We start from the raw sequence: 9,490 nt of genomic DNA on the forward strand, positions 1-9,490 counted from the left end.
GTATCCAGAGTATCCTGCAGGAGTTCATGAAGGCCAAAGTGATTGTCTACATTGATGACATCCTGATCCTTGGGGTTTCTTTCAAGGAACACCTGTAACTGGTAGAACAAGTTTTTTCTCCTCCCTAGAAGCATAGGCTTAAGATAAAAAAAACTCAGGAAGTGTTCTTGGGTTCAGGCAAATGTTAAATACATTCTAGTATGCATAAGCTACCAGAGTACAGTACCTCTGGAAAGTAGGGGACTTCGTTAAACCTATCAGTGTGTGTGCACTACAAGTTTTTCTGGGACTGGTAAATGTCCAAAGAAACTTTATTCTTAAGTGCTTACAGATAGCCAAACTGTAATTTATGAAGACTGGAGGAAGGAAATCTCAAGGAGCCAGACAACTGAAATAAACTGTCGAGATTGACTGCGCTTTTGAGACCCTGAAGGAAATGTTCAAGGAAGACATAATGCTGCTGTAACCTGACTGACTACACCTCAAATGCTAAACCCTTGGAGCTTTTTGTTGACACTCCAGGTAAGGGTGCTGGTGCTTGCCTGTGCCAAGAATCTAGGAGAACATCGAGTAATAACCTATGACTCCATGACATTCCTTGACTACAAGACCCATTACTCCACCATTGAGTATGATGGGGTGTGAAAACCTTCACTGCTTTCCTATATAGCCAATTGTTCTTACACGACTACAAACCATCATTCTTTATTATAGGAGACGGATAATAGCAAAGGCTAGAATATAGCATTTAAAACTTTTAACGAGATGTAGGTAATTACCCTGTTGGCAGCGGTCAGGCTACTGCCTCCCCTGTACCCCACTGTAACCAATAGCTGCAGCACCTTTATCAGAAGTATAGATGTAGATCCCCATAGGCTGTGCCGCTCATGCTGAGGACATGTTTGTACTAAAGCCTTGCCATGTGATGTTTGTTGGGAGTGGCCATTCTCCCAGTGGGTGCTGTTTAACATGAAGAAAAAGAAGGCCAAAAAGGATTCTTCGCCTTTTATGTCTTACTCGAAGTCCAAGAAATCCCGGCCTGCTTTTTCTTCCCTTGGAACTCTTTCTTCAGACATCTCTAGCTTCCTCCTCCGGAGGGCGTTCAGCTAAGAGCGGTGGTCATTTTATGCCGGTGCTGATCCAGGGTCCCTGTGGTTTGATGGCACATCATTCCCTGGTTATTTTCCCATCATCTTTTTCTTTTCAGAGATCGGACGCCCTACAGTTTTTGTGGCCTTCCCTGGGTATCCATGGTTCCCCTTTGGAGGATAGACTTCATTAGTTTGTAGAGTAGAAACATTGTGTGCAGGCCATCGCCCTTTCGACGTCTTCTCCTTATCAGACCCCCACTGCAGTTGCTACCATAGAGCCTCTAGTGCTGGAGGATCCTGTACATGCAGACTTCCTAGATGCTGCTGCTTTTCCTGTGAGGTCTTCCCTTACCAAATATAGAGAATCTTCGGAGTACTTGTACCAAGTTATTCCTCAGCTTTAGTGTGATTTCTCCTCTGCAAAGGGAGATAGTAGACTTGCCTCCCATAGATTTTTGTCTTCTAAACCTGTTTCTGCTCCTTTGCTGCCTGCACCTTCTTCTCCTGCCAGGACTTCAGCTGACAGACATTCGCCTCAAGGAATGTCTTCAGTTGGCGCTTTTCTAAGAGTTCTAGTAGGACATTGAAGGGAATTGGGTTGCGCTCCAGACATCCTTTGCCTTCTGCTTCATATTGCAGGTCATGTAGGCGTTCCAGATCGCAGCTCTTCCTGTCCGTGCTCTTACAGATACTCCTCATCTGTCTCAAGCCATTGATCCCCTTCACACTCCAGGCTATCTCCAGCATGTTTCAGGCGATCTTCTCCATCGTGCTGTAAGCGATCCTCTTTATCACACTGCAGGCAATCTTCACGTTCATGTTCTAAGTGATCTTCCCTCGCGCTCTGGATGATTTTCACCAGCTCGCTATAGGCGCTCGAAGATCTCCAAGACGTTCCAGGAGATCTTTTCTGTTATGCCTCGCCCTCACACCTCAGGCAATTTTCACTCTTGCCCAGGTTTTGCGATTCGCCTTCTGATACCAGTAAGATTGTCACACTTTACCCTCGCATTCCAGGGGTTCCACTCCTAGGCGCTCTAGTTACGTATCATCTCTTCTATCGTACTACACCTCGCATTTGCTCTCTTGAAGTGTTCGTGACTTTCTCAGGCAAGCTCCAAAGTTTTAACGTCCCAGGGGTTCTTAAATGGAGACTTCCAATGGAGAAGAACGCTAGTCTAAGTGGGTTCTACAAGTTTCAACAGATAAACCTCGCTTTCCTAAAAAAAAGCTCCTTGCAGGTCCTTCATCACCAGAAAAATCCCTCTCTTCCAGTCCTCCAGATTTTCTTTCAGGGTAGAAATCCTGGCCCCAGAGGCAGCCAGTTCACCTACAAGAGTTGGACTTTGTAGAGTCTTCTCCATCCAAAGAGGTCTCCGGCCCAAGTACGACTTCTGAACCAGTCTCATCCCTTTCACCTCTGCCATGAGAAGTTGGCAAGAATCAGGACACACAGAGGTTCCTTGTCTCTGAGGGAGATTTATTTACAGAAGAACATCCGCAGTCAGTCCATAGACCTCATGCTAAGCTGTCTAAGGGTATGAGGGTGCAAGACCCAGGACACATTCCTTCAGACCCTCCTTCCCCTTTTTCAGCAGGCACCCAAATGAAGGAGAGCAAGGACTCCAAAGCAGCTAAGAAGACATCAATCCCAAGCATCCTGAGACCTGCCCAACAACTGGATACCATCAGACCTGCAGAGACAGAGAACGCCCCATCCTCATCCCAGACGGCACGTCCAAGTGTCAACCAGTTAGGAGTCGGAACCTCTGGGATATGAAGGAGACATAGATGAAATCTGTATGAAAGAAGATTCCAAGTCGCCGATTGATCTTCCTCTCCCTTCTGAACGAAAGACACCTCTAGCATACAAAGGAGAATCGGACTCCATCTTCTTCCAAGTTTTTAATTCTATTCGCTCAGTTGATGGCAATAGGGAAACACTCTCCTCCTCTGCTGTCCTTCACCCAACGCCAGACCTAGACTTGAACTGCCTTGGACCGTCATGGCCAAGGATGTTATGTGGAAGTTAAGGGACCAAGTAGCCGGCAAAAAAAAAGACTCCTTGAGATCAGGGAAATCATCTCATCTGGTTCCAGTTCCCCGCCCAAAGCAGAAAAAAATACTACACGGTAGTAGATGCCACTCCTTCTCCACTTCCCTTACATCCAGCAGTGACAAAGTTGATTCCAGGCTGCTCAGCAGACAGACTCGCATCCATCCCAGTCATGTTTTCATAGATGGAAGCCACAGCCATGAATGGTTTACAATCACTCTTGGCTAGATAAATTGATAGGTACATGTAATTATCTAGCCAACACAGAAGACCTATTGGATGCCAAGAAAAGGAAGGCCTAGAATGATAGTGTTGTGTTCGGCACCAGGGCAGTACAGTATCTGATGTTTTAGATTACTAGTGCTAGGGCTAAGTGGGTGTTGAAGCACAGGGAGGTGGTTACAGCATGCTTCCATAAGAAAAAATGAATACAGGAGCGATTAGACCTATGGAACACTCCCCTGGAACATGCATATCTTCATCCACCAGATGATGTCAAAGCTGTCACAGAGGACTGAAGAAAGGAGACTCATGACTTTTAGGGCAACTGGTATTGTGTTTGAAATACCCCAATGTCTCTTAACACTAAACCAATTATTCAGATCAGCCACTCATTTCTCAGGAATGAGTCGTCTCCTTCCTGTGCCATTTCCTTTGGCAACAAGTGCTTTGATGAGTCAGGTGACACGTAGTTCCATGCCTAAAGATCAGAAGTGTTGGTCTTGCTGACTGACAAGAACATCCGCAGTCAGTCCATAGACCTCATGCTAAGCTGTCTAAGGGTATGAGGGTGCAAGACCCAGGACACATTCTTTCAGACCCTCCTTCCCCCTTTTCAGCAGACACCCAAATGAAGGAGAGCAAGAACTCCAAGGCAGCTAAGAAGACATCAATCCCAAGCATCCTGAGACCTGCCCAACAACTGGATACCATCAGACCTGCAGAGACAGTAGTTATAACTACCTCATTAAATTCTAATGGTCACTCTAGCTTAGCAAATGTCCTACTCCTATTAAAGGACACAGGTTTGTTTAGTTAGGAAAAATGCAAATTACTTTAAAAACATGTAAATTACAAAAAAAAAAAAAAAAAAAAAAATTAGTCTAATCATAAAAAAAGCATACAGAAAATAAGACTTTTGTCTGTGACACAAGAGACTTTGAACTGTAGGAATACTAGTCACAATACAGAGAGATTCAAGTTTTTATAAAAATACTTAATGTTTTGGATAATTGTATTTTGCTTCTTAATTCTCTTCTCTACCAAACTAGAGCTGTTACTTTTGTGCTGTCTATATTCCACAGCATTTTCTCACAGTGTTATATACAGTCAGTTACCCATTGTAAGATTCGTAAGACAACACAGTAATGAAGTCTTAGCCTCTATTCTTATATAATTATGAATATGGAATATTAATTAGCATTAATTTTAGCATGGCTTTAAATCTATGGAGACAGCACTATGCATCAATATAAAAGTTAACGAATATGCATTAATAAAAGATTCTTTTTTTTATTAATTTCAGGTAAATCAGGTTATTGTATAGCAAGTTATCTACTCCACAAATAAGAGGAAATGATGGTGAAATATGGATAGCTAATGATAGTTGTCCCATAGATGATTTTATTCATTAATGCTACAATAATAAAAACCAAGTATCAATTAAATGTCTATGTATTTATTTCTACCATAAATAGGGAATTCTCTTCCTTGAAGGTAATAATTGTTTGGATTTACCAGTGTGGTACAGTAGACTAAATCCATTTCGTAAGTATACTCACCAGTTTTAAATTTGTGCTAGAAAAAGCTTTCCGTAATCTGCTTAAAAACGGTTGCTTACATGTCGAAGCTCACCTCATTCATTTATCTACCATAGCACTTACCCCAATTTTGGGAGGAAGCTGACATCCAAAAGAATACAAAGTGGATTTTTTTTATTCATCTTTGCCTGACGAGGGATTGCCCACCCTCCCCCTGTCTTCCTCCACTACCTCAGCAGTCACCATGGTGACCTGGAGGTAGCAGCGGGGCTTATAAGAACGCATTACAATTGCTCACCTTTCATTTCTATTTCTAGCACGCTCTTTTGGCCCACTCGCATTTATCCTCCTGTCACCTTCACCTGGGGCTTTCTTTACTTCATCCATCCACCCAAACCTTGGCCTTCCTCTTGTACTTCTCCCATCAACGCTTCCATTCATCACCTTCTTAACCAGATGACCATTCTCACTTTTACTACTTCATTCCTACACCTACCCAATTGAGATACAACAGCCATACACCTCAGACACTTTCCATCACTTCATCCCTAACGCTCTATTCTTTACCACTCCCTTTAGTGCCCACAACACTTCACATCCTTTATTCACTCTCTGATATACACCTGCTTCCGCCACCATTTGCAGCAACAACAGGACCCCAAGTACTTAAATTGATCTACATCAAGTAACTCTCCATTCAACATAACATTTAATCTAGCACCACCCTCCCTTCTTGTGGACATTAACTTGCAACTTCTTTCTCACACACACACCCTTCCAGACTCTATCCCTAATCAACATGGCTTCTCCCCTAAGTCTGCAACCAATGCAGTACAGTATCATCTGCAAACAACAGATTCACCTCCCACTCATGATCCTTTTCATTTATTACTTTCAATTTCTTCGACCAAGCACTTGAGCATTCACCTCTCTTACAGCTCCATCAACAAACAAATTAACTACCATGGCAATATCACACATCTCTATCTCACCCCCACTGTCACTGGAAACCACTTCCTTTATTCCCTATCCTAACACACGCTTTACTGCCCATGTATAAACTCTTAACTGCTTGCAACAACCTTCCACCAATTCCATATAACCTCATCACATTCCACATTGCATCCCTATCATAAGGTTTCTCCAGAATCCATAAACGCAAAATATATCTCTTACCTTCCGCTAAATATTTCTCGCATATCTGCCTAACTATAAAAATCTGCTCCATACATCCCCTACCTCTTCTAAAGCCACCCTGCACTTCTAAGATTGCATCCTCTGTTTTATCCTTAACCCTATTAATTAACACTACCATACACTTAGGCAACCACACTCGGCAAACTAATACCCATAGAATTACAACACTCATGCACATTTCCCTTACCTTTCTATAGCAGAACATTACATGCACAAACCCAGTCCATTAGCACTATTGACAACATAAAATATATTAAACAATCTCACCAACCATTCCAGCAGTCTCACTCTATTCCTTTAACATCTCAGCCATCACATCATCCATACCATAAAAATTAAAATTATTTTGGCATATTCAAGTAATTAATAGAAAACCTCACTTCTAGGTTATATTACATTGATTCAATTTGCAAAGTATAGCTGTTAGTTAAAGAAAGTTTAACTGAAATATAATGAATATGAGCAACTAGAATTTATGACAATTAAGGGATCTTTTCATTAACAAGACAAAATGCCAGAAAATGTACTCATGCAACAGCATCTTAATTAAGTGGAAGAAGGCATATAAAAGACAAGACCACCTGGAAGAATCAGTAACCCCATGAATACTCTAGGTGCTTCTTTTCATACCAGCTTTGTGTCCATAATGTGCACAAAACCAACAATCTTTTTTATGTCAAATTATTAAAAGTAATACAGTACTGTATGTATTTTTCCTAACTATATTAATCTTGGTTCTCTCATATGAGTACAACTTCAGAGAAGCTAAAATGGTCGTTTAAACTTATAATGAGGTAAACAAAATTGCTGTTGGGTGGAAGGTAGATCCCGCCCTTTTGCCAGATAGAGTAACCTTCACTTTAACCTTAACCTAGAGGTTGACTTGCGTGTTGGTTGAGGCAGGCAGAGTAACTTAAGGACTCAGGTTTGTATAGTTAGAAAAAATAGAAATTACTTGACAAATTTATGATTTATTTGACAAATTTGTGATTGTTCTTATACAAATACAGCCCACTGTCCTTTAACCCTGGATAGGTACGATGGGTCGTTCGCGACCCCGAGCGTCAAAAAAAAACAGGTTTTTCTCACATGACTCACCCCCGTGACTGAATTTGTGGGTGATCGACCTGCAGGAGGTGTCTCCCCTACACGCTCTAGTAGTGTCCAGATGTGCATTGCTGTAGCTGTACTCCTTCCCCGATTTCTGAGACGCGTCGGGGTCGAGCGCGACCGAGTTTACCCTTCTAAGGTAGTTTGCATAATTATCAAAGTTATTACGTATTATGAAATTGTCGTAGAATGGTGCAACTTGTATAGGTTATCAGTTGTGGAAAGTCTTGGTGGATTGTTTGGCTACCATGTGCATGATTTTTTTTTTAGTTAAAATGTCGTTCATCACCACGAGGACCATTTTACCGCGAGTGCCCCTTTTTCATTTTTTTTCATTTTTTTGCCAAGTCATTTTTCCGTAAGATATTGCCAAATAGTGTCGTAAAACTTTTGCTTGTTTAGTGTTGGAAAGTGTGTCTAGATGATCTGGCTACCCATGCATGACTTTGTTTTTGTCAGATACGACGTAGTTATTGGTATATTGGGTATTTAACTGCGGTTACCAATTTGTTTTTTTTTCAATATTTGTAAAAATTACTACGTAGTAAGGAATTGCCGTATATTATTCATTTTTTTTTCATGTTTATGTGTTAGAAAGTGTGCCTTGATGGTTGGGCTAACACGTGCATGTCTTTTTTTTTATCTGAGATGCCGTATATTAGAATGTCGGGCATTTTACCGCGAGTACCCCTTTTTCATTTTTTTTCATTTTTTTGCCAAGTCATTTTTCCGTAAGATATTGCGAAATAGTGTCGTAAAACTTTTGCTTTTTTAGTGTTGGAAAGTGTGTCTAGATGATCTGGCTACCCATGCGTGATTTTGTTTTTGTCAGATACGACGTAGTTATTGGTATATTGGGTATTTAACTGCGGTGGCCAATTTCTGTTTTTTTTTCAATATTTGTAAAAATTTACTACGTAGTAAGGAATTGCCGTATATTATTGATTTTTTTTTCATGTTTATGTGTTAGAAAGTGTGCCTTGATGGTTGGGCTAACACGTGCATGTCTTTTTTTTTTATCTGAGATGCCGTATATTAGAATGTTGGGCATTTTTCCGCGAGTGCCCCTTTTTATTTGTTTTGCATTTTTTTGCTTAGTCATGTTACCGTAAGGAATTGGCAAGTAGTGTCGCAAAACTTATATTTTTATAGTGTTGGAAAGTGTTTCTAGATGATCTGGCTACCCATGCCTATTTTTTTTTTTAGCCAGATATGGCGTATATATAAGTATGTGTTCGATTTTCCTGTGATTGCCATTTTTTCGTTTTTTCCCATTTCTTTCAAAATTACTACGTACTAAGGAACTATCACAGAGTAATGATTCATTTAGATGTTTATTTGTCGGAAAATGTGCCTTGATGGTTTGCCTAGCACGTGGCTGAATTTTTTTTTTCTGAAATGCCGTATATTAGAATGTTAGCCATTTTTCCGCGAGTGCCCCTTTTTATTTGTTTTGCAATTTTTTGCTTAGTCATGTTACCGTAAGGAATTGGCAAGTAGTGTCGCAAAACTTATAATTTTATAGTGTTGGAAAGTGTTTCTAGATGATCTGGCTACCCATGCCTATCTTTTTTTTTTTAGCCAGATATGGCGTATATATAGGTATGTGTTCGATTTTCCTGTGATTGCCATTTTTTCGTTTTTTCCCATTTCTTTCAAAATTACTACGTACTAAGGAACTATCACAGAGTAATGATTCATTTAGATGTTTATTTGTCGGAAAATGTGCCTTGATGGTTTGCCTAGCACGTGGCTGAATTTTTTTTTTCTGAAATGCCGTATATTAGAATGTTAGCCATTTTTCCGCGAGTGCCCCTTTTTATTTGTTTTGCATTTTTTCGCTTAGTCATGTTACCGTAAGGAATTGGCAAGTAGTGTCGCAAAACTTATATTTTTATAGTGTTGGAAAGTGTTTCTAGATGATCTGGCTACCCATGCCTATCTTTTTTTTAGCCAGATATGGCGTATACAGTATATAGGTGTGTTCGATTTTCCGGTGATTGCCATTTTTTCGTTTTTTCCCAATTCTTTCAAAATTACTACGTACTAAAGAACTATCACAGAGTAATGATTCCTCTAGATGTTTATTTGTCGGAAAATTTTGTTTACTTTTTTTTTGATTGAATATCATCAAATTTTTTTAGCTAAAATATTATATTGTTTTACATTTTTTTTTTTTTTCGATTTTATTTCCCTTCAAAAAATTTTTTTTGGGTCAGAATTTCAATTTTATAGTCGTAAAATAATCGACAATTATCCAGCAACCCACCATACAA

General features: G+C 40.2%; 1 long non-coding RNA gene across 2 annotated transcripts in view; it reads left to right on the plus strand.

Moving 5' to 3' along the window:
• LOC137657044 (uncharacterized) overlaps positions 1-4,798 on the plus strand; it is a 127,630-nt gene extending 122,832 nt beyond the window's left edge. For both annotated transcript variants that reach the window (XR_011047089.1, XR_011047090.1), the window contains exon 3: positions 4,673-4,798. This is a non-coding gene — a long non-coding RNA (uncharacterized lncRNA). The remainder of the gene's footprint in view (positions 1-4,672) is intronic.
• The last annotated feature ends 4,692 nt before the right edge of the window (positions 4,799-9,490 follow it).

The sequence above is a fragment of the Palaemon carinicauda genome, chromosome 18, assembly GCF_036898095.1.
Source record: "Palaemon carinicauda isolate YSFRI2023 chromosome 18, ASM3689809v2, whole genome shotgun sequence".
Lineage (NCBI taxonomy): Eukaryota > Metazoa > Arthropoda > Malacostraca > Decapoda > Palaemonidae > Palaemon > Palaemon carinicauda.